Source organism: Procambarus clarkii, chromosome 66, assembly GCF_040958095.1.
Source record: "Procambarus clarkii isolate CNS0578487 chromosome 66, FALCON_Pclarkii_2.0, whole genome shotgun sequence".
Classification (NCBI taxonomy): Eukaryota; Metazoa; Arthropoda; class Malacostraca; order Decapoda; family Cambaridae; genus Procambarus; species Procambarus clarkii.
The window spans coordinates 22,471,516-22,494,843 of record NC_091215.1 but is presented as its reverse complement, the minus strand read 5'-3'; the positions used below and the strand labels follow the sequence as shown (position 1 = coordinate 22,494,843).

The following is a 23,328-nucleotide window of genomic DNA, read 5'->3' as shown; positions in this document are numbered from 1 at the left end:
TGTAGTTGAATAATTTCAAATTGTAGTTGAATTTTGGCTAATTGAGAGAAGAAGGGTATGTGTGTAGACTGGTGTTGTAGTGGTTTACCGGCGATGCTGTGTACTGTGTCGTATGGTATACATGTAGACGAGTGATATTTTAATTATCTATGACCGTTTATTTTTTATTCACAATTAATGAGTAGCATTGGGATATTTATTTTCTTCTGTGGCCTATATAAATTCATCCCCATGAGACCATTATAGCCTTAATGGGTATATTATGACCTTAATGGGTATATTATGACCTTAATGGGGAAAGTTATGACCTTAATGGGGTATTATGACCTTAATGGGATTATTATGACCTTAATGGGGGAAGTTATGACCTTAATGGGTATATTATGACCTTAATGGGTATATTATGACCGTAATGGGTATATTATGACCTTAATGGGGAAAGTTATGACCTTAATGGGGTATTATGACCTTAATGGGATTATTATGACCTTAATGGGGGAAGTTATGACCTTAATGGGTATATTATGACCTTAATGGGGGAAGTTATGACCTTAATGGGGAAAGTTATGACCTTAATGGGGGAAGTTATGACCTTAATGGGTATATTATGACCTTAATGGGGGAAGTTATGACCTTAATGGGGGTATTATGACCTTAATGGGGAAGTTATGACCTTAATGGGGGGGAAGTTATGACCTTAATGGGGTATTATGAACTAAATGGATAAACTTTGGAGTTAGGATGACTCCGACAACCCTTGTGGCTAGCTAGTAACACTTTACACAGTAGAGGCGACACAGTGGTAGGAAGAGACACTTTACACAGTAGAGGCGACACAGTGGTAGGAAGAGGGAACTGAGTCACACCCAGACACATATTTAAATGCTGTTAGTTTCACATTATTTCGAAGTATAGTTATTATATATTGATTTATTTTTATAAATTAGAATATCTGAGGTAGGAGACCAAAGCCTTAGTGTTGGCATTAATAAAGCGAGTGTCACTTGACACGGTGCCAGTGTCAAGTGACACTGGCACCGTGTCACTTGATAGTGACACTTATATTGTTATTACTTATTACATTGTTATACTTATTATTATTATAGTGACACTTCCAACGAGTCTTGCAGTGCTATATGAACTGGACTCTGAATTATTGTTACTTTTTAGGTTTTTCAAATACAGAGGTTAAGTGCATGCAACACCCCCCTCCCACACCCCTCTTTCTCCACCCCCTTTCCCCCCCCCCCCCCCCCCCCATAGCACAAGCGCCAGCTGTTGCTTGTGTTAACGATATTTTAAGCGTTTTGTGGCCCTTAAAAGCGTATTAAAAAGCCTGTTTTCTTTTTAACTGTCTCACAGCTGACATACCTCAAAGGCATTAAGCAATAACAAAATTGCGTCTTTTTAATATACTAAACTATACTTAGTAAACTACTTGCTACTTCGTTACTTCTCTTGTGATATTAAAACAACTATCCGAGAAACTAAAGCGCTTTCGTTGTTATTGTTCTTGAATATTTCCGCGTCAGCTGACATGGTCCACATGTCACCAGTGACGTCACGCGTATCACGGGACGACCCATCCTCCTGTTTTGATAGTATGTGTTGTAACCATGTGTTCGCTGGTACCAATAATGGAGCCTAGAAACCCACTTTTTTTAGTTCGGAAAAACTCAAACTAAAAACCCCACTTAAATAGTCTTAGGCCTAATATAGCACATACATGTACTACATTAGGCCTCAGATAGGTGTATTAGGCCAAGGATTGTTGGACTTAGGTTTTATTAGCAATATAAATAAAAAAACTTTCCCGGTTTGTCCAAATTCATTATTACAAAAGTTTACTTTCTGGTGTCTATCACGACATTATTGTACTTTCGATCCCATAGGTACTATCAGTACTGTAATTTGAGGCTGGGCAGTACAGAATCTTGTGCAGGTCCTGTGTTTATCTTGCGTTTATCATCACTATTTTGACGGCTCGATGAGCATATGACGTAATCGCCAGTCCTCAAGAAATTTGGGCTATCTAACGGTTACCAGTTTCTTAGAGATGCGTGTGTGTGTGTATGTATTTACTATTTGTGTCTGCAGGATCGAACTATTATATAAAAACCCGCCCGGATGCGAATAGAACGTTGTGTCAATATTTCAAAGCAATTAGTGGAGAACTTTCCGAGATTATCAATTTTGAACAAACGAACGTTTCCATTTTTATTTATATAGATTACTAATACACATACACACATTTATCCATATGTGTGTGTGTGTGTGTGTGTGTGTGTGTGTGTGCGTGTGTGTTTGTGTGTGTTTGTGTGGGGGGCGAGAAGTGGGAGACGGTGTGGGGGTGGGGGTACGGGGAGGGAAGGAGGGCAAAATATCACTCTAACAGGATCGCTACAACAGCTGGTCTGACGCCTGGCACCACTACACTCGCGCGCGCACACCACACACACACACACACACACACACACACACACACACACACACACACACACACACACACACACACACACACACACACACACACACTTGACCACCCGTACTGGTTATAAGTATTTTTTTATATTATTTCCATTCGCTTGCGTGTCCAGCTTGCACATCTGTCCTCTTGCTTTGCTTTCTCAGTTTAAAGAGGATGTCTTTAGCGTCATAGTTTAGCGGTCCAGCAGATAACCTCGCCACTCTCCTCTTTAATTTCTTGACTATTTTCGTCTTCTCTCCTCTCAACCCTCCTGTTCATATTATTTTATTCACATCTTACGTTTTTTCCTCTCCACCAACCTGGCGTCTCCAATTCGCTGGATCGTTTCAAGCTATATCATCTTAGAGAATTCAAGTAGATTTATATGTAAGATGTCCACCCTTTATAGTTGGTAGATACGATAGTTCCATGTCTCTTAACTAGCTTCTCCAATATCTTTAAGGGACTATGTATGGTAGAGACACAGGTACTTCACCCACTGCATACTGACCTATCTCGTTTTGTAGTGTGGGTTCTTAGTTTGCTGTATCCAAGCTGTCACTGTGAGACATTTCTCAATTGAAGCATTGTACATTTTTATTGTGATTTACAAAGGGTCTCGGAGGCATTTTCAAGTTTCCATGGCAAGGGTTTGTCGCATTCTGTTGCTATTAAATGAACAAATCCACAAGGGCCGTGACGAGGATTCGAACCTGCGTCCGAGAGCATCTCAGAGCATTTTGTTCATTTGAGGCATCACGCTATTGTGATTTCTGTGTGTCTGTTGCTGTTGTTTGGGCCATGGGCCACATCCAGTTGATATTTCAGTACTCTCCCTGCTGTCACTTTGATGTCACTCCTGTCACTTCTATGTCACTCATGTCAATTCTATGTCCCCTCCTATCACTGCGACGTCACTCATCCTTTCGCTAAGATGCTTTCCGAGCCCATCATTTGGTTTCCAATCTGTCTAAATGCTGAAAATTTCTTGGAGCCTTTTGGTTATTAACTTTAATACGTCATGTCTCCTAATTTCTTAATATGTTGCGTTTAGTACCTCCATTATGTAGTGTCTGCTAGTTATCTACCGCTGGACGACCATCTCTCTTCCGAAGCCCCATTATCTTATCAGTACGGCGTCTTCCTTCTGGTATTGCTGAGGTAATTATGGGGAGAAAGCGACAAGCCAGTATGGCTATATAGCTGTATTTAAAGAGCCGGGATATGAGGACGGAAGAACGATATCCCAACTACTTGGACCATCGGGAATCGAACACCGACCCTGCATGAAGCTAGGACCATTTCTCCAGCCCTGTTTCTTGAAGCTTTCAAAATATCGTTTGTCAAACTATGAGTTAATGTGTTTTGTTTCTCTTTCTCCTATTGTTAGTGGGCGGGAGGAGCAAATATCTTTCACTTCTTTGAATTTGTGAACGTCCAACCACTTGGGCTAGATGCTAGTAAAATAAAAATAATGCTAGTAAAATGCTAAAGTAATGCTAAAATCCTATTAAAATAACAAAATACTGGAGCGACCGATTAGGTAGAAAATGCACAATAGATCTAGCGAAGAGTAGAGGTGTCATAGGCACAATGAGAGAACACTGTATAAACTTCGGACGGTCATCGTTTAAAAAATGCCTTCCCAGCAAGTATATGAAATTTTGCCAAGAAAAAGTTTATTTTTTTTTCAAGAAAAAATTACATTCGTTCTTGCAAGAAGTGCCGGACTATTGTAGTGGATATGTGGGCCTGCGAGCTGTACAAACAACAGCCTATTGGACCAAATTATCACGAGTCAAGTCTGGCCCCGGGCCTGTCTTTGGTAGTCGAAGAACTCTCAGAACCCACTCTAGGTAGATCCAGGTATAGTTCTCGTGTTCTCTCCCCACCCTTATTGAAGAGTCTCTCCTTATTATCTACGTCCTTGTCTTGTGCGTTGCTCGGACGTCTCTTTTTCTGATCCTTAACACCTGTCTCTTCATGGCCCTTCTCGTTTCTTGCACCAACGTCTTGCCAGTTCATTGGGCTGTGTTATTGCTGGTATCCCAGTGTTATCACGGCGCGCTCCTCGCCTCACACACGTCAGTCTTCATCATCGATAACTTACACTTCTGTGAATGATTCCTTATCTGGGTTTGTGAAGGTTATTATAGTGGCCAAATTAACGTAAGTAATCAGTGTTTCGCTGTGCACGAAGGCTCCCGGTGTTACCCTCGTGAGGTACTCTTATCAAGTCTTTGGTGTCTGCCTTTCATGTTCTGTGTTTTTGTTTTCTTTCCTACACCTTCCATATGTTATAGTTGAGACTGTAACCTGTTATTGGACCATGCCAAGAATTTGTCCCAGACTGTCTGGAACCTTTGTAGTCATTCGTTGCATATTGTCTTGTCAGTTTAACAACATCTGCAAACATCGGCGTGAAAGAATCTATTTCCACACGTTATTTCATATATTAAAAGGTAAGGTGGGGTAAATTATCAGCAGAAAGCGTTAAACCATCTTGACTACAGCATATAGAAGGGGGTATCCGAGAGCTGAGATGTGAGGACTGCAGGAAGGAACGGTGCCCAACCACTTGGACTATTCGGGATCGAACAAGCAACGAATCTGTACCGCCCAGTCAAAGTGGATAGAACAGAGCCTAACATAAATGAGAAATTGTATGGTCAAGTGATCTCGTGGAATTCTACTGTTATTAATCTCTATTGTGACTACTGGTATGTGCCTGGTCTCTTTGTGTGTGTGTACTCACCTAGTTGTACTCACCTAGTTGTGCTTGCGGGGGTTGAGCTCTGGCTCTTTGGTCCCGCCTCTCAACTGTCAATCAACAGGTGTACAGGTTCCTGAGCCTATTGGGCTCTATCATATCTACACTTGAAACTGTGTATGGAGTCAGCCTCCACCACATCACTTCCTAATGCATTCCATTTGCCAACCACTCCGACACTAAAAAAGTTCTTTCTAATATCTCTGTGGCTCATTTGGGCACTCAATTTCTATCTGTGCCCCTTATGTGTGTGTGTGTGTGTGTGTGTGTGTGTGTGTGTGTGTGTGTGTGTGTGCGTGTGTGTGTGTGTGTGTGTGTGCGCGCGTGCGTGCGCGCGTACTCGCATTTGTTGTGGTGGAAGGAGAGTGGGGGGTTTAAGGTAGTGGTTTTGGGAGGCTGAAGGGAAAATATTGGAGAAGTTCAACAGCCGCCTTTCTTCTCACAATTTTCTATCTGACTCGCTCTCTCTGCCCCACCACACATGAGCACGCGCACGCGCGCGCACACCTGGCCTGGGGAGGGGGGCCTGGAGGCTGAGTGGACAGTGCTCGGAATTCGTAGTTCAGGGACTGGAGATCGATCCCCGGCGATGGCGGAAACAAATGGGCAAAGTTTCTTTCACCCTGATGCACCTATTCACCTAGCAGTAAATAGGTACCTGGGACTTAGACAGCTGCTATGGGCTGCTCCTGTGTGTGTATGTGTGAAAAAAAAAATCGATTGACAGTTGAGAGGCGGGCCGAAAGAGCCAGAGCTCAACCGCCGCAAGCACAACTAGGTGAATACACACACACACACACACACACACACACACGCACACACACACACACGCACACGCACACGCACACACACACACACATTCTAACTTAAAAATACAATGGTCTCCTGCATGTGGCAGTGCTTTTTGTGTATATAGGGCCTAAAGAATACGATACCGTCGCTCTAGCAACCAGGTCTTGATTTCGAATCTGCAAGTATTCGAGCGACATTTTATATTACCCACCATACTGTGGACGGCAATTTAGGACAGGGATAAAGAGGTGGCGTACATACTACCATATCCCACAGTGATGCTCCAGGAAAGGTTTCCATTACCAGTTGAGTACTAATTAGGAACTCAAGAAACCCTTCCTTATTGTGAGCACCCGAACCTGGGTAGTAGACACACCGTCTCCAACCACTTGGGCTGGACGGTAGAGCGACGATCTTGCTTCATGCAGGTTGGCCTTCAATCCCCGACCGTCCAAGTGATTGGGCACTATTTCTGCCGCCCTCCCCCTCGCCTCCCGTCCCATCCCAAATCCTTATCCTGACCTCTTCCCAGTGCTATATAGTCGTGATTGCTTGGCGCTGTCTCCTGATAATTCCCTCTCTCCTACTATAAGCCCCTTGTTCTAATCCCAGACCAAAATCTTACTGAAGCGACCATACGAGTCATAAATACTCATACTCCGCCCAAGCAAAACAGAAACAAACAACACTTAGCGGGCCAGCCAGAGGCTTAGGGCCCGCGCAGGAATATCCCTGAAAAAAAAATAATCCTAGACTTAATAATCTTAGTATTAAAATCTTAATCTTAGTCTTAAAATCTTTGAATTATGCTTTACTGAAATATTAATAAAAGTAGTGTTGAGAATCTCTAGACATCGTGGGGAAAGAAGGAAGTGTTCCAGTGCTTCTTGTGAGCAACTTAAGCTTATGTGTGATGGGAGAGACCAAAGTGCATTTTAAGTGGAGAGTTATGCTCAGACTTGTGATTCCCAACATCTTTTGTTGAGATGGCCAGAGAAGTGGGAAGTAAGGAAACTTATTTTATATTTTATTGATCGAGGGTATTTTTTTTCCAGACAAGTTGTTGTTTGAGGAGAATAATTTCATTGAAATTAATATATTGCACCCGTGTTCGATTCCCATTATGGATGAGATGTCCGAGAACGTTTGATTAAGTCTGCTGTCTCTGTTTACAAAATTATCATCACAATTGATAAGAGAGATAAAGGCAGGCTACTTAGCACGGGTGACACTTTCCCAAGGGAATAGAGGTGGAAACTGAGTACCCAAATGAGTCAAAGAGACATTAGAAAGATTCATACAGTTTCATGTGTAGAAATGATAGTGCCCAGTAGGCTCATGAACTGTACACTACTTGATTTACAGTTGAGAGTCGGGACCAAAGAGCCAAAGCTTTACCCCCTACTCTCACCCCCCCCCCCCTCCCCCGCCAAAAGAAGGCAAGCATGCAAACAAAAACCAGCCATCCTTTTAGTCTACTTTACTGGCATTTTGTAAACCCCGTCTTCCCATATCCTATCCTCAAGACTGCGTAACCCAGACACGGGCGGACGTCACTCCAGCGAGACACCCTGCACACTGATAATTATCCCCATGTACACGACAAATGTCTCACGGGGTCTTGCTATTGCCAGTTAAAGCGATGGCATTCGAGGAGCGACTCGGTGCACTGATATCCTAAAATCTAATTAAGATTAAGGAAGAGAAAACTGGAGCAGCAATGTAAGGAGGTCGACCCTGGTGACAGTCTCATTTGTGGAGGCAGACAGGGCCAATCTTTGGCCCTCCTGATCTGGCACACCTGATGCCAGCGTTGGCGCTCTTGGAACGCCAAGGGAAATGGTGATGAGGGTCTACTTCTGGTAGGAATTGTTTGTCTGTCTGCTCTTTTATGTTTGTGTTATAACGAACGCCTCGGTAATTTATTTTGTCCAACTTAATGCATTTTCAGCCTTATTACTATAGAATAAATCAAGCACTTGAAGGTATACTTCGTTTTTTTCTAGCTATGCATAAATTACATTAAAGAAAATGCATTGAAAATGCATTGAAAATGCATTTGAAAGAGGCAGACCGATATTTTTGGGGGGAACCTGTAAGTAGGCCAGTTAAGGAATAATTTAGGAAAAGATATATTTTTTAGATTTTGACTTCAGTATACGATGTTTTAGCGTTAGAGCCTAAGCTTTAAGAGGGATTAAGCTTAATCCTTCCGTGTACAGATACAAGGAGAGAGAGAGAGAGAGAGAGAGAGAGAGAGAGAGAGAGAGAGAGAGAGAGGCAGATAGACAGACTGACAGAGAAAGAGAGCTTAAAAAATATATGAAGATATTAGCTTCATTTAAAATATTTAAATGAAGCTAATATGATTTAAATGAAATTTAAAATTTAAATGAACTTCTAATTTAAGTTCACCTCATGTTTTTGCCATTTTATTATGTTAATATTATGTTTACATTTTCCCATATTTGTTATAATTAGCTTTTATATACAATAATTATATTGATTTCTGTCTCCCAATAGTTAGACTCTGCTAGTCTAACTAACTAACTAACAGTGATCAAGCCACCCCCACTATCTACCGTGGAATGGTGGTGGGAGGGGCGGGGGGAGTTATGTGATACGTGTGTGTTTGCCTTTGTGTATGCTGGGGAAGGGGAAGATATATGTGTATACTTTGTGTGAGTAGTGAAGGTGTGTATGTTTGTTGGGATGGGGAGGGGTATGTATTTGTGTACATGTTTGTGCACGCGACATAGGTAAGGGACTCTTGCGTGCACGCAGCCTCTTAAAGCAAGTGATTTAAGCAATATGTATACGAACAAAACAGAACTATGTTCGAGAGCCAGTTTAACACTTGGTAGATGTTCTTGTTTAACGCGAGCGAGCGAAAACTCTCTATTTATTTCACAAATGCAAGCACAATGCAAGCGCAAGCACTTGCAAAAAAGAATTTATTACTGCACTCAAAATTGCAAGCAAAGACTGGGCAGTGGTGGTGGTGGTGGGTGTGTATGGTGTTAGGGTGGTGGTGGTGGGTGTATATAGTGTTGGTGGGTGGTGGTGGTGGTGGGTGTGTATGGTGTTAGGGTGGTGGTGGTGGGTGTGTATAATGTTAGTGGGAGGTGGTGGTGGGTGTGTATAATGTTAGTGGGTGGTGGTGGTGGGTGTGTATAATGTTAGTGGGTGGTGGTGGTGGGTGTGTATAATGTTAGTGGGTGGTGGTGGTGGGTGTGTATAATGTTAGTGGGTGGTGGTGGTGGGTGTGTATAATGTTAGTGGGTGGTGGTGGTGGGTGTGTATAATGTTAGTGGGTGGTGGTGGTGGGTGTGTATGGTGTTAGGGTGGTGGTGGTGGGTGTGTATAATGTTAGTGGGTGGTGGGTGTGTATAATGTTAGTGGGTGGTGATAATGAGTGTGAGTTGTGTTCGCGGGAGATGGTGGTGAGATTGAGCTATACTCACCTAGTTGTGCTTGCGGGGGGTTGAGCTTTGGCACTTTGGTTATAGCAGTGATAGTATGAAGAGTTGTGTGTGTATGTGAGCAGTGTTAGTGGGTGGTAGTGTAGATGGGTGCGAGCAGAAACTGTGTTAGTGGGTGATGTTTGTGTTAGCGGGAATGATCAGTGGTAAGCTCGGCGCGCGCTTCCCTAGTGAATGTGTAAACAAAGGTCTTGGCCGCAAGAAGGACGTTCGTACGTGTGTGTGTGTGATGAGACAATATTTGCTGCTGGGGCAAGCAACAGCTGTGTGTATTTACTATTTGTATTTACTATTTGTTATTTGTATCTCCTGAATCGCCCTATTAGCTCTTGCACCCCGCCTTTCTAACCAATTTATTATTTTTCCTGTGTTAAGTCGACTACACACTATGTTACTATTTATGTTATTTATGTTACACATGCACACACTCTCCTCAGGAAGCAGCTGTCTAACTCCCAGGTACCTATTAACTGCTAGGTGAACAGGTGCATCAGGGTGAAAGAAACACTGCCCATTTGTTTCTGCCTCGGCCGTGGAGGCAGTGTGTGTGTGTAAGAGTGGCTACTGGTGTGTGCACGGGGCGGCCCGTTAAGTTGTCAGACCGTGAGGCTAGTTGGTCTTCACTACCACGGTTAGTGCTGCTGCTGCTGCTGCTCCTCCTCCTCCTCCTCCTCCTCCTCCTCCTCCTCCTCCTCCTCCTCATCATCATCATCATCGTCCTCCTTTTTTCCTTTATTTACTCCCTCATCCCCTTTCTTTTCTCGCCTTCCACATCCTTAGCCCCTCATTTATCTCCTGCTGCTCTTCCCACATCATGGGAGGTACGCCCAGATACAGGTGCACATACACGGAGAATGTATGGAAATAATGAGGAAAAAGCGCTAATTAGCTAGGTTGACTATATATCACTTGGAAGGTTTATGAGGACAAGGAACTGGGTTATGAGTACGGAGGGAAGGTGTGCTATCCAGCCATTTGGATTACCGGAGATAGAAAGCCGTCCTTGCAAGGAGCAAGGCAGTCGCTTTGCCGATATGGCTAAGTAAGATGTCCATTGAGAATTAATTTAATTCAATTCTGAGCTATGTGGAAGAATTTAGCTGTTGGTTGATCACTATGCGACTATTGTTGCTTTAATAACCCTACCTCGGTTGATAGGCCTTAATAACTCTCCCTCGGTTGATAGGCCTTAATAAACCTCGGTTGATAGGACATTGGTCCAACACCAAATGACGTCAATCCTATCATCTTTTCTTCCACCAAGATGATAAAGCGCTCAGTGCAAGCTATGCACAAATTCAGGAATGTCAGGCAGTATAGAGCTCAGTACAACAAAATAATGGATCCAACCAGCTTGTAGAGGTAACCATCCAGAGGCACTCGAGCGAGTGTGACTAGACCAGTAAATGCCCTTTACCCCATCAGAACTACCCATGCAACAACCCGATCCGATACACCTTAGGAGAAACCAATGGTGCATAGTAGAGATTATGTGCATATTAGAGTTATGTGCACAAATGCAGATGGAATTACAAATAACGGGGCAGCGTTAAAGGAAAGTGTGAAAGAAGTACAACAAGTAGAACATAGAAGTTACATTTGCAGTAACGGAAACGAAACTGTTAATTGTTTAGGAAATGTCATCTTCCCACAAGGATATCAGGTGATAAGGAAAGATGGGGTGAACAGGGGTGGAGGTGGTGTAGTCTTATTGTTACATCTACACTGAAGCTTTGAGGAAGTGAAAATGTCAAAGGAATCCGATCAAAAGAAGTACTTACTGGGAATAAGAACAGATGGGGACATGAAGATTACTGTAGCGCTGACTTACAATCTCCCACTAAACACAAGGATATGAACAGGGGGAAATAGGGATGCACTAACGAGCAAGGAATCCAGACATGAATACTGTAGTCAGGAGGGAAGCTGAGAGGCAATTTGAAAGCGACATTGCAGTAAAAACTAAGGATCAAAAAAATCTGTTTTATGGCCTTGCAAGGGAAAACACTAATAAACATAGATGCAAACAATGTATGGGGGTATGTATGACCCCCATACATTCCTCATGTATGGGGGTCAAGTTGTAGAGACAAGGGAAAGTCTCACGGAAAATGACAGATGTGTGAGAAACTCCTGAAAAAGATTTCAGGAGCTCTTAACATAAGAACCAGCATGGACAACAGAGTTGAATGTTGAAAGGCCAGAGAAAACATTGGGTAACATAGTAATCTCTTTGGAATAGGTTAAAGCATCCGACGGAACTAGATGCAACAAAATTTATTGGGCCAGACTTAATATCACCATGGCTACTGAAGGAGGCTGTAGAGGTGCTTTGTCTCCCGCTAACTGCTGTCTTAAATAAAACACCTGAAACAGGAAATCTCTCGGAATTCTGGAAAAGGTAAATGTAGTCCCAATATTCAAGAAGGGCCTGGTCGGAGGCCTGGTCGACGACCGGGCCGCGGGGACACTAAGCCCCGGAAGCACCTCAAGGTAGGGGAACAGACAGGAGGCAAAAAATTACAGATTGGTGTCATTGATCAGTATTCTGTGTAAAGTGCTGGAGTAATCAGGTTGAGAGTAGGAGAGCACCTGGAGAGGATAAACTTTGCAAGAACAACTTTTTTTTTTTTTGCACGAAAACGACAGCCTGGATTTAGAAAGGGGAAAGTTTTACCTGTTAAACGTGGTCAAGTTCTATGACAAGGTTACTAAAATAAGATTGTCAAAAAAACATTTGACACTGTTCCTCATGAAATACTGGTGTACAAGATAGAGATTTAGTAACCCGTGATAGTTTGGAAGAAATTTAACTGAGTAAAAGAGCACCTGAAGCAGAGAAGGCAAATAATTACAGAGGCCAAGTCTCCAACCGGAGCAGTGTAACAAGTGGGGTCCCCTCAAGGCTCGGTCCTGGGACCATTACTGTTACTAATTTATGTTAATGATCTACCCGAGGGAGTGACCTCCTACATGTCAAAGTTTGCAGACGATGCAAGACTAATGAGGAATGTCAGGCCCAACTCAGCTGTCAGGCCCCCCTAATAAAATGCACTCCATTCACCTGGGCTGTGTGGGTCTCGAACCGTGGACACCACGCATGTGAGGCCGAAGCTCTATGAATAAATCCACAAGGGCCGTGACGAGGATTCGAACCTACGTCCGAGATCATCCCAGACGCTGCCTTAATCGACTGAGCAAATAGATAAGCACACCCGCTTGTAACGAGAGGAGGGTTGCGGCCAGGAGTAACGAGGGGCCAGATTCACGAAGCATTTACGCAAGTACTTACGGACGTGTACATCTTTCCTCAACCTTTGACGGCTTTGGTTACATTTATTAAACAATTTACAAGCATGAAAACTTGCCAATCAACTGTTGTTATTGTTATAAACAGCCTCCTGGTGCTTCGGAGCTCATTAACTGTTTAATAATTCTAAACAAAGCCGCCAAATATTGAAAAAAGATGTACAGGTTCGTAAGTACTTAAGTAACTGCTTCGTGAATCTGGCCCGAGGGGAGGGTTGGGGCCGGGAGTAACGAGTACCGCTACGAGCCAAGAGTGGTCCACACGACCAAGCTTGGTGGCGGTCATCTCTGAAGAGCTTCACCCGCTCTTCAACAAACACTCTCCAGACGAGGCTCAATTAAAAGCCTGACTCGTGAAACTCTTGCATAGTTTCACAGCCCGATCCTTCAATTTGACACTCTGTAACTGTTTTGTCTAACCTAAAATGTACGAACGAACTCACTTCGATTCAAGAAAAGCGTATATTTTACGCTGTTTCAGTGTATATTAGTACGTCTCATTTTGAACGGTTTAGATTGAAATAGATTTTAGATTGAAATCGTATTTCAATTCCGTTGAAATACGACGTATTGGAGGGTTAAATTTATATATTTTAAATGTTTTGAAATTCTGATACACTAACTTTTATACCATTAATAACAGTTATAAATATGATTAATATTAATAATGTAGCGATTATAATAATAATAGTTAAATAAATAATAATGTGCAATGTTAGTGTATATTATACAGTTTTTTTATTATTATTTTCTACCACAAACTTGGCCACACATTTACAATGGTAATCGGCATATATTCAAATTCAAATTCAAAAATTAAAATTTGTATTCAGGTAAAAGTACATACATAGATGATGAGTTACAAACATAATGTTGGATTTATAGATAGAGCTAGTACATACAATACTTAAAGCCACTAATACGCATAGCTTTTTGGGCAAATATACATTTTCTTCTGTCCTCCATGGGACATGGTTAGATATGTATTAAACATAATTCAGTGATTTATTGAACAATCAATCACAGAAGGTGATCGTAGTGATTTAAAAATGCTAATCTAACCTATAAACATAAATACACAGATTGACGTCTGTCCTTCATAAACAGTGTTCGAGGTGTCTTTTACATAGCATCATTAATGTGCATTTACAAAGGAGAAATGCAATTCTGACCAGCTTCCACATACCCTGTATACAAATACACACACAAATATATATATACATATACCTACATATATCCACTTATATATACATACACCTATGTCTCTCCTACTTTGACAGCGTTGAAAGCTTCTAGAGAAACTAGTTTGATATTAAACACTTATCCACTGAAGGTGATTAAGATGCTTTTGCAAGTTCGGGTTATAGGTACAAGCATTGTATAATAGATGTATTACATATTGCCTAGGCACAATACATTATACAGTGTTGATCTCCATAAACCTTATCTCTTGGGTGCGATTATTTAACACTAGTTAAGGTAAGCGCTGGTGACCTCTCACAAGTCACAAGTCTGACTTTTTATTCCTGCTCTGTGGGATGGGGATCTGAGGTGTGGTGACCCTGACAATGGTATTGATCACGTTTTCCCGCCCTTCAACCAATTACCCGGAAATGGTGGTAATTGGCACATGTTGAGGGGGGGGGGACGTTTAGCCCGGTCTTACGCGCGCAGTTTCATGGGGGGAGGGGGGGGAGCTGTGCTGTGCTAACGAGGGGGGAAAGCGAGAGGGAGTGTGTGGGACGAAAACCTTCAACGTGTGTGTGTGTGTGTGTGTGTGTGTGTGTGTGTGTGTGTGTGTGTGTGTGTGTTTATTTGTGATTGCAGGAACGAGCTGTTAGCTCTTGGACCATCTTTCTAACCATCAGTTGTGTGTAAGTTTATGTGTGTGTGTGTACTCACTAGTTGTGCTTTCGGGGCTTGAGCTTCGGCTCTTTGGTCCCGCCTCTCAACTGTCAATATACTGGTGTACACTTGTTCCTCAGTTTATTGATCTCTATCCTATCTACATTTGAAACTGTGTATGGAGTCTTCCTGCACCACATCTCTTCCTAATGCATTCAATTTATTAACTAATCTGATACTGAAAAAGATCTTTTTAATGTCTCTGCGGCTCATTTGGGTACTCAGTTTCCACCTGTGTCCCCTTGTGCGCGTACCACCCGTGCTAAATAAGCTGTCGTAATATACCCTGTCAGACCAATGATGTCTGGTCTCTCTCTTAGTGTGAACACTGATGTAAAGTGTGCATTCAGAGTGTTGGTAAAGACAGCTTAAAAATGTATTCTCATTCATTAAGTCTGTCAGCTATTAGGTCTGTCAGCCATTAGGTCTGTCAGCTAATAGATCTGTCAGCCATTAGGTCTGTCAACCATTAGGTGTGAGCTGTGTGCTATATACAGTGCCCTGCTTCACCTGTTTGGTGCTGCAAGTCTCCCAGACGGAGGCGTGTCGCCCTGTCCGTTTCTTGGACGCCGGTGTTGACTCTGGTCAAGGTGGTAAACATTATTTAGGGCTGAATATTTGCTTTTGTGGTGCATGTGTCACGTGGCCTAGTTGGGTTTGTTTTATGTTTAACACAAACAAGTTGTTACATGTTTGGCTTTTTCTCTCTCTGCCTCTTCCTCCTTCTCTCTCCCTCTTTCCCTTCTCTCCCACTATTCCCCCCCGTTCTCATTCCCTCTTCCTATTTACCTCTCACCCCTTTTATTTCTCCCTCTTACCCCTTTTATTTCTTCCTCTCACACCTTCTTTGTCTCACCACTTCTCTCTCTCTCTCTCTCTCTCTCTCTCTCTCTCTCTCTCTCTCTCTCTCTCTCTCTCTCTCTCTCTCTCTCTCTCTCTCTCTCTCTCCCCCTCTCCGCTTCACATTTTTTACTTGTGTTGCTTTGAAAAACTAAACTAACCTTACTTAACCTTCCTAGGCCTAATACACGATCTCAGAGGCCTAATATAGTACATATGTGTGCTATACTAGGCCTAGGAATATTTCAGTTTGTTATTTTAGCTTCATTTAGTTTGAAAGTCAGTCTGTATAGTCAGCCTTACTAGTCAGTATACTATAGGTATCTAAAAGCTGAATAAGTACGAATTGGTGACAATTAACGACCGTCACAGTAGGCACTATCTAAACAGGAGGATGGGTTGTTTTATTTATTGCTACGACTCTGCCACAACCACATCACATTCTCCATCACTCCTACACATCAACCTGCGCTACCACCATCACCACCAGCATCACTACCATCACTACCTGCACATCTCCACCTTGGCACCACTGTCTTCGATATTCGTATTCCCCCCTTCCCCCACACATCAAATTAATCACCTCTCGGGTTAATTACCCATAAAATTAATTAAATTGCACTTTACTCCATAGACCCCCCCGCATCAGGTCAATTCTAAACACCTCGTTAGGCAAATTAATTACCAACTGGCCTCACAAGACCTGGAGAATAATCACAGTACCACTTGACCTGATTTTAAGCTCCAAGTACACTTCTTCCATCTTTATTGCGTCATATTACTCCTCCTTCCTCTCCTCTGTCTCACTCCTCCATCTCTGTTTCTTTCTCCTCTTTCTCAACTGACGAAACCTTTACATCTTATCTGAATTATGTCCGCTTAGTTTGAATTAATCAGTTTGCCAGCTTCGAAACTTCACAACCCAAGGTTATTATTCTTATAAACAACCTCGTAGCGCTTCGAAGCTCATAAACTTGATAATAAATTATTAAAAACCGCCATGATTGAAAAAACAAATCTACAGGTTCCGTAAGTGATTGCCTAAATGCTTGAGGAATCCTAACTCTGATAAGACCTTGTTGATACCGTTGAGCTAAATTGCCCATTCGTAACTGTCGCCCGGAAACAAGGCTTTTTTTTTCATTTGTCTCTAGTTTGAGCTTCAAGAGTTGTACACAATCTCGTCTCCCTTCAAAACTATCTTCCAGAAAAGGGCGAAGTTTGTTACGGACGGCGTACAGTTCCTACGCAAACGCTTTATCCGAATACATCAATGTTCGATATATCACATATCTACATATATGTATATCTACAGTTATGAATATATGTTGAGGTTTGACAAATTTTCACGCTATTTCTGATCATCATCCGGTGATGTCTGTACCGATCAGCAGCCAGGTGTGTGGCATCTTTTTTATCATTAGGCAGGTGTGTGATATATTTTTCTCATCAGTCAGGTGTGTGATATTTTTCGCATCAGCCAGGTATGACACGTCTTCCCTATCATCAGCCAGGTGTGACACACCTTCCCATTCTTTAGCCAGGTGTGACACATGTTCCTTATCATTAGCCAGGTGTGACATCTTTCCTATCATTAGCCAGGAGTGACATCTTTCCTATTATTAGCCAGGTGTGACACATCTTCCCTATCATTAGCCAGGTGTGACACATCTTCCCTATCATTAGCCAGGTGTGACACATCTCATAAGTAAACAGGTGTGTTAACAATCGTTCAGATCATTAGCCAGATGTTTCATCATCAGCCAGGTGTGAGAGACATCTCCGTATCATCAACAAGGTGTGAGAGACATCTTCCTATCATCAACCAGGTGTGAGAGACATCTTCGCATCATCAACCAGGTGTGAGAGACATCTTCCTATCATCAACCAGGTGTGAGAGACATCTCCGTATCATCAACCAGGTGTGAGAGACATCTCCTTATCATCAACCAGGTGTGAGAGACATCTCCGTATCATCAACCAGGTGTGAGAGACATCTTCCTATCATCAACCAGGTGTGAAAGACATCTTCGTATCATCAACCAGGTGTGAGAGACATCTCCGTATCATCAACCAGGTCTGAGAGACATTTCAGTCATCAACCCATCAGCCCTCCCCATCGCCACAGTGGTGACAATAGCAGTCACATCACAGTATCTATCCCGTGTAGGCCATGAGCGTGGGGCTCGGACCACTCTACACGGTTATGGCTTCCTGTTGCGGCGTGGTGGGTGTCTGGGGTTGGTGTGTGGGTGTTGGTGGGGGGTGTGTGGGCGGGGGCGTAGAGGGTGTCTGGGTGTGAGTGCGGGTGCCGGAGGTGTGACCGCGAGCTCCTGGGGGCGGGTGATGAAGAACCCACTCGTTCGTCCGTCCTTCAATAGCTTGGGAAAGACCCTCTTAAAGACCCCTGGTTATCCCCCTCACCCCCGGGACCTAATAGGCGGTGTAGAGAGAGAGGGGGAGGGCGGTGAGAAACCCGTTATCATCCCCATGATATTCCTCGCCGCGGCTTGGTGGTTATCGTGAGATATCTACCAGCCCGTTATGTGGCGCCGCTATCCAGCCAGCTACAGCGCCTTGAGGGATGCTACTCGGAGCCTCAAGTAACAAGTCAGTACTCGAATGATATATACGGAGGAAGATTACCCTTGAATTATTACTACACGGGGTATGTTGACTGTTTACCTCAAGTATTCTTGCTGGTGGGTTCAGGAACCTCTTGAGGTTTACTGTCGGTTTACTGTTATTAGTGTTGGTGTACTCCCGCTGATACTGCATCAATTAATGACTTGGTAACGACACGCGCTCTAATGGGTCCTCTAACAAGCTTGTACAGCCGAGTTCAGCCGTTGTGAATAACGTGCTCTCAGTTCTACACTATTATTCCATGATTCGTTGTTGAAAAATAAAATAATTAGTTGGACGGGCCGAAGCGTCGTCGTCTCTTCAGTTTCTAGTGTGTAGTTTGGTCAACATTTCTTCAGCCACGTTATTGTGACTCTTCATTTGCATATGGCAAAAGCCTGTTTGTTTAATAGCCAAAGCCTTTTTTTGTCTAATAGTCTGAGCCTTTTTGTCTAGTGGTCGGAGCCTTTTTGTCTTAGAGCGTTTATTTAAATTTTCTGTTATTAAAAAAAAGTTGTGTTACAGTGTTTACAGTAATGAAAACAAATAACTACTTATTTTTAGGCAGAGATAAGAATAAGAGCCATTAGGTTAGTTCAGTGCGTTAAGTTTGTTTAGGCTCAGATTAAACAAATGATATTATATTCGTTTAATAGGTCATATATTTTAATCCATTCATTTGTAAAGGTATTCTAAATATTTAAAGGAAACACGTTGGGTTCTGAAATAAAATTCATTTTCCCCAAGAAGGGAGGAGCTTCGAGCTTATTGAGACGAGGCTACGGTGAAATTAGAAATCACTGCGTCTTGGACAGGCTACGGTGAAGTTAGAAACTACTGCGTCTTGGACAGAGACAACTGTGTATTGGACATTCTACAGTGATGGTAGACACATGCTTCAGTGATGTTGGAGACAACTGTATATTGGACAGCTAGTACAGCGCTGTTAAAGTCATGTATATTGGGTTAGAGGTTATTGTGATGTTAGCGACTATGATATATGATGTTATTCGAGCACTTCGCAAAGTTATAAGCAACACATCTCTCAGACACGTACTGGAGCTCGGTCTTTACTTAATAGCAACTACCTAACAGTGACTCTGGAAAAGTGAGATCTAGCTCCTTATGCCTCTGCCTACAGCCTCGTTGTACCTGTTGCGTTATGATTTAACTTTTCTGATGTGCGAATTCTTTGTCGAATCTGGCCTTAAAGGTGTGGATGGAGGTGGCTTCCACAACTTACTCTCATAGTCCATCCCACTTCTTGACCCCTCGTGCAAGGTACGAGTATTTCCTAACCTATATTTTTTGCCCCGGACTGCCTAGTATCCCTCCACGGTAGCCTGCCGACCCAATCTAGATGCTGCTGACGGTCTTGTGATCTTCACAGCTGGGGTTTCTTGTCTTCTTGATTGCACGTCATAATATCGCTTTCCTCATTTTTCTGTGTATTTTATTCTCTGATATATATATATATATATATATATATATATATATATATATATATATATATATATATATATATATATATATATATATGTGTGTGTGTGTGTGTGTGTGTGTGTGTGTGTGTGTGTGTGTGTGTGTGTGTGTACACTCACCTAGTTGTACTCACCTAGTTGTGTTTGCGGGGGTTGAGCTCTGGCTCTTTGGTCCCGTCTCTCAACCGTCAATCAACTGATGTACAGATTCCTGAGCCTACTAATAGCATGTGTGTGCGTGTGTGTGTGTGTGTGTGAATTTGTATGTACTCACCTACTTGTGCTTGCCGGCCTTGAACTTCGGCTCTTTGGTCCCGCCTCTCAACTGTCAATCAACTGGTGTACAGGTTCCTGAGTCTACTGGGCTCTATCATATCTACATTTGAAACTGTGTATGGAGTCAGCCTCCACCACATCACTGCCTAATACAGTCCATCTGTTAACTACTCTGACACTGAAAAAGTTCTCTCTAACGTCCCTGTGGCTCATGTGGGTACTCAGTTTCCACCTGTGTCCCCTTGTTCGCGTACCACCAGTGTTAAACAATTTATCTTTATCTTTAATATTGGAACACCCTACCACTTACCCTAGGTGAACAGGTGCATCAGGGTGAAAGAAACTCTGCCCATTTGTTTCCTCCATCGTCGGGGATCGATTCCCGTTCCCTAGGACTACGAATCCCGAGCGCTCAGCACTCAGCCACAGGTCCCCTTGTGTGTACGTGTACTGATGAGAGTGATGTGGTGAGTGAGAGGTGCTTCATGAGTACTGTACACATAAAGCATCACGACATCACCAGTTTTTATTTTCAGAATACCGCTAAATATTGATTGGGTAAATAACTAAAATATGACTAGGTGAAAATTACCGCAAACGTAAAACATGTAGAATTTACATAAAAAATTAGTGCAAATAATTTTAATCACCCACAATTTTGTAATCCAAATGACAGCTAAATATAATATTAGTTAAATTACTCAAAATTGAATTCAATAATTAGCAAAAAGTGAAAAGCAAAAAGATTCAAAATCAGCTATAGTCGTAGCTAGGGTGCTGGCCCATGTGTGCTCCCTCCATTACGGCTGCTCGTGCAGAAGTTAGCACCCATTATGGGAACCCCCCCCCCCCCCCTCCGGCCTCTCACCCCCTTCCTCTCCCTTAATCTCTCCAACACCCGCATTCGTACATTCTATGCCCCTCTCTCTCTCTCTCTCTCTCTCTCTCTCTCTCTCTCTCTCTCTCTCTCTCTCTCTCTCTCTCTCTCTCTCTCTCTCTCTCTCTCTCTCTCTCTCACACACATCTGCTCTCACTTCCTCTTTCCTTCCTATTATTCCTTCCATCTTCTATTTAACTTTTTCTCGGCGTCTCTTAGAACACTATCTAGGCTCCCTCTTATCTCTCTTTCCCCTCATCTTCCCTCCTTCCCGTTTTACATTCTTTCTCCTCTGTCCAGATCATCTCGAGGCTCTTGAAAGGATGAGGAAGCCCCGGATGGGGATACTCTCCTGTGAAGTGATGATGAGAAACGGCTTCGCAGGAGGCTTCCAGCAGGGAGGGAGAGTGAGTGAGTTAGCGTGTAAGTCAGACACACAAACGGGAATGAGAAAGAGAAGAATGGCTGGAACATGTAGCAGATCATATCTACAACCCAGCTGACACACCCAGTAGATGAGAAAGGTATTGAGAAAAATGTTCAATACGTTCCTCGTAGTGGACATTTCCTCCAGTTCAGTTCCTCCAGAGACAGTTCCTCCCTCCAGTGTCCACTCCACTCCACGCCCAATTTCTACACCTGAATCCCAAAACTCCTCCAATTTGAGGCTGAGAGTTGGCAAGAAATACAAATATGAATAGAGGCGTGCCTGTTGGGACGTCATTGCATACTTGAATTTTGTTATATGGAACATAATGAAGCTATCGTTATCCCCGTGGAGAAAGTTGATATGCGCGTTAAACGTGAGTTGCAGAGAACCCGATTATCGTTTTATAAGTCTTATGAAGTATTAGGCGATCTTTGTTTTGTAATTCTCTTTGTCGGACACTCACTCTCTCTCTCTCTCTCTCTCTCTCTCTCTCTCTCTCTCTCTCTCTCTCTCTCTCTCTCTCTCTCTCTCTCTCTCTCTCTCTCTCTCTCTCTCTCTCTCTCTCTCTTTCTCTCTCTCTCTGTACTCATCTGGATGTGCTTGCGGGGGTTGAGCTTTGGCTCTTTGGTCCCGCCTCTCAACTGGAGATTGTGAGTGCGTGTGTGTGTCCCTGATCGCCACGGACACACACGCACTACCCACTGTACCATGATGTGGTCAAGAGTATCTCGACGACAAGTACTTCCACGCTTACCTTGAGTCCGGTATATGTAATAACTTAACGGATTTATCTCCTGCTAACATTCATAGTTCATACATCTGTTGTATTTTAAACCCCACAGTGAGAGACTTTGGATTTTTAGAGGATTTATTTTTAAACGAGGAATAAAAAGAAGGAATGTGCAGCCTGGGTCCAGGAGCGCTCGCCTGGAACGTTATGTTGTTCAATATTTTATAAATATTACTTGTCCAAATATTCAGTGTTTGCTTAGAGTTCTTATTTATTATTATTTTGCTGGTCTTTATGTATATATTCATATATTTTATTATATTTTCACGCCCTGTGCTCTAAGCATTGGCGTGAAAAATATATTTACCATATATATATATATATATATATATATATATATATATATATATATATATATATATATATATATATATATATATATATATATATATATATATATATATATACCATGCACTAGGAATTTATGAAAAACTGTACCTAAAACGCATAACGAGAGTTGCCGGGTGTTGGTTGGTCATGGAACTACTGTAGAGGCATATATATATATAAGTTCCAGGCCCCCCCCCCCCCGGGATAGGTATGGGTCTACCACCGCTCACGGGATGGGTATAGGTCTACCACCGCTCACGGGATGGGTACGGATCTACCACCGCCCACGGGATGGGCATGAGTTTACCACCGCTCACGGGATGGGTATGGGTCTACCACCGCCCACGGGATAAGTATGGGTCTACCACCGCTCACGGGATGGGTATAGGTCTACCACCCCCCACGGGATGGGTATGGGTCTACCACCGCCCACGGGATGGGCATGAGTTTACCACCGCTCACGGGATGGGTATGGGTCTACCACTCCCCACGGGATGGGTATAGGTCTACCACCGCCCACGGGATGGGTATGGGTCTACCACCGCCCACGGGATGGGTATGGGTCTACCACCGCCCACGGGATGGGTATAGGTCTACCACCGCGCACGGGATGGGTATGGGTCTACCACCGCCCACGGGATGGGTATGGGTCTACCACCGCCCACGGGATGGGTATGGGTCTACCACCGCCCACGGGATGGGTATGGGTCTACCACCCCCCACGGGATGGGTATGGGTCTACCACCCCCCACGGGATGGGTATGGGTCTACCACCGCCCACGGGATGGGTATGGGTCTACCACCCCCCACGGGATGGGTATGGGTCTACCACCCCCCACGGGATGGGTATGGGTCTACCACCCCCCACGGGATGGGTATGGAGTGCATAATTATATAAAAGACTAAACTAGTGTAGCACATATTAGTTATTCCATGTTGTGCTAGAACCTTAAA

At 43.2% G+C, this 23,328-nt stretch overlaps 1 protein-coding gene across 1 annotated transcript in view; it reads left to right on the top strand.

Annotated features, from left to right (window-relative positions):
- The window catches only part of LOC123769190 (facilitated trehalose transporter Tret1), a 35,764-nt gene that overhangs the window by 876 nt on the left and 11,560 nt on the right, over nt 1–23,328 (top strand). The gene's annotated exons all lie outside the window — the stretch shown is intronic.